Here is a 3,172-nt window from a genome sequence, read left to right on the forward strand (position 1 = left end):
AATAAAAATTTTAAATCTAATAATTACTAATATGGACAACAATGAATTTGAAATACATTCCATTGTTTCCACAGAAATGTAGGCAACAATGAATATGTTAAAATAACAGTATTTATAATTAACATTAAAAATAATTTTAACTGTTATTAATTTTTTTTCAAACTTTTGACAAATATTGTCTTTAACGATTTATAACTGTTTTTCAAATATATCATCTCTCAACTCTTAATGAACCTATTTTTATGGAAATGATTAACTACATACCCATAATATATGGCTATATAATCTAAAATATAAATCATATTTTTAATGTACTTAATTTTTAAACTATTCCATAACTTAATGTAATGCTTATTAGTTACAACGTGCCCGCATATTTAACTTTTATAGTGGATATACAATTTTTCAACTCAAAAATAATTTTTTTTATAATTGAAGAGTCAGTCTTCCTTTTTTATATATAAAAAAAATGTTTAGCTTACTTAGATAATACTTAGAGGAGTAGAAGTGTAGAAACTTGATCAATATGAAATGAATAAAGAGATGTCATGTATTTTTGTACACAACTTTTAAATTGACCATTAACATGAGAAATTTATTATTCAGATAAATATTTTAAAATCATTATGAAAAAAATTTGAAAATGAATAAATTATTTAGTTTACGCAAAATCTCTCCATTGAAAGAAAATAATAAATATTTATTTTTTCATATATTAATTTGAGAGAGTATACCAACATATTCTCTTAATTCTTTCATTCTTATTTATTTTTAATCATAATATATTTTGAAACGTTTGTATAAGAAATATGTAATTATAATATTTAGTTTTATCAAAAATGTTATTCGATGATCGTGCACATGCATTTATATGATTTGTTCCTTTAGTTATATAAATTTTTATGATATTAAGTACATTGCATGAAAAATATGATGATAATTATATTTTAATAAAATCAAAATGATGTAATATATTTGAACAATTAAATAATTTTTAATAATCTCCGCGCAACGCGCGGACACGTATACTAGTTTATAGAATAAGACGTTAGATATCTCAAAAAATCACAAATGCAATTACCGGTGGAGTTTGAAATTTTTTGAGGCTAAAGAGTATATTATTTTTAAACGGATTTAAAATTAATTTTGTTTCGTATATTTAGTGCTTAATTATTATGACATTTTCAATTTTTCTTAGAGGAATTGTTTTCTATACTTGCGGTCAATGCAATTAGACTAACGGAGAAATGAGGAAAAGGATGGCAGACAACAAATAACTTAATTGATAGATGTACACACAACTAGCAATTTAACATAAAATTTAAGATATTTTATCGAATTATGAATCTTTTGGCCATTTGTTCAATAATTTTCGGAAGATATAATTAATCTTTCAAACTATGTACAAGTTTGGACCTTGAACCTTGATCAGTTTGAAAAACTTAATTTTTTTGACTTGAAAGACTTTGGGCCTCAAACTTCTAACCTGAAAATCAGCCCAAAATATTTGGAAAAGTTGGGTAAACTAAATAAATTTTGGGCAAATTACAGAAATCACATACTTTTAAGGCAAAATTACAATTTATCCCTTAAAAGTTTATTATTATAGAAATCCCTCAAACGAATACAATAATATAAGCGCTGATACATTAATCTGATGCGCGAGGTACATTAATCGTTAAGTAAGATACATTACATTTTATACATGATACACTAATCTGATGTACATTTTATACATGATACACTAATCTGATGCGCGAGATACAATAATATAAGCGTTGATACATTAATCTAATGCGCGAGATACACTAATCTGATGCGCGAAAATGAGGGATTTTAGAGATTTGTAAAACTTATAGGGGATAATGGTAATGAGTAAACTAAAATGTGGGATTTCTGTAATTTTTCCATAAATTTTACTACCTTAGATTTTTCCGATGACACATCTATTTAAGGGTTAATATTACAACTTTTAGATCTACTTTTTTTATATTACTACTTATAACATTTTAATTACAAGTATTAACAGATTAGTTTTAATTTATAAATTAATTAATCATCTATTATTAACTAATATATATTATATAATGTTATATAATTAATAGGTGAGAAAAATAATATTAATGATAGAGAATCAATTTGTAATTATCTATTACACCTTTTAAGGGACTTTTTAACTTATCACATGTCAACCACACCCCACCCTTACGTTACTCTCAAAATATCTTTTCCATAAATATAGTAATTTATAATTGACAAGATAAATCTTTCCCTTGATATTCTCCTAATTAGTTTATTCTTATTTTGATTATTTTATTATTCCCAAGATAAATATTGATTACTATTCCAATACTTTTTGTTTATTAATGACTATTGGGGCCTTTAATTTTTAAAAAATAAATAAATTTATCACCTTTAAATTTTGAATATTGTTTTTTATCCTTTTTTTAATCTGATTTTTTTAGAATTAAGAATTCTATATTTTGAAAATTTGATTTTGTTTTATAGTTTAATTAATCCAAAACTTGATTTTTTGAGAAAAAAATCATTTTACTAAAATTTTGAACTCGTTTTTTGTGTGTTTTTTTATATCTAAAATACTATTTTGTGGGTGAAATAAGTATATTTAATTCTAAAATTTGTTGATATATATATAGATAATATGAGATCATAAAATCTTTAATAAGGAGTTCCTAAGTTTTAGCCTAAATATGATTAAAAAAATCACACTTAAATACGGAATATAAATTGAAGAGAGGGGAAAATATAGAACTTGTATAATTATTGCAGTTTAGACTTTTAATTACATGTTTTGATTTTTGGGTGATGTATATTTCTTTTGTTACAATTTCTGACAACAATATATAATATGCATTATTTTACAGTCAGATTTATTCTTCCCAGATTTATACCCGTTGGATACCAATTTCATACATTTTTATTTTTTGTCTTTGTTCTAAAATTTCAAGTTGGATACCAAGTGTATATAAATTGGATACAATATTAACTTGTTTTAGATTGTCTAATTTGATTGAAATATCAGTTACATTTTGTTTTTTTTCATTTTCAAGTGGGATATCTGTTGGATACCAATTGAATACAACATTAACTTGTTTAGGTCGTCTAATTTGGTTGAAATCTCAACTACGTGTTGATTTTTTCAATTTTCCAA

The sequence above is a fragment of the Solanum verrucosum genome, unplaced genomic scaffold, assembly GCF_900185275.1.
Source record: "Solanum verrucosum unplaced genomic scaffold, falcon-dt-bn FXZP01000004.1, whole genome shotgun sequence".
In the NCBI taxonomy this organism is placed as follows: domain Eukaryota; kingdom Viridiplantae; phylum Streptophyta; class Magnoliopsida; order Solanales; family Solanaceae; genus Solanum; species Solanum verrucosum.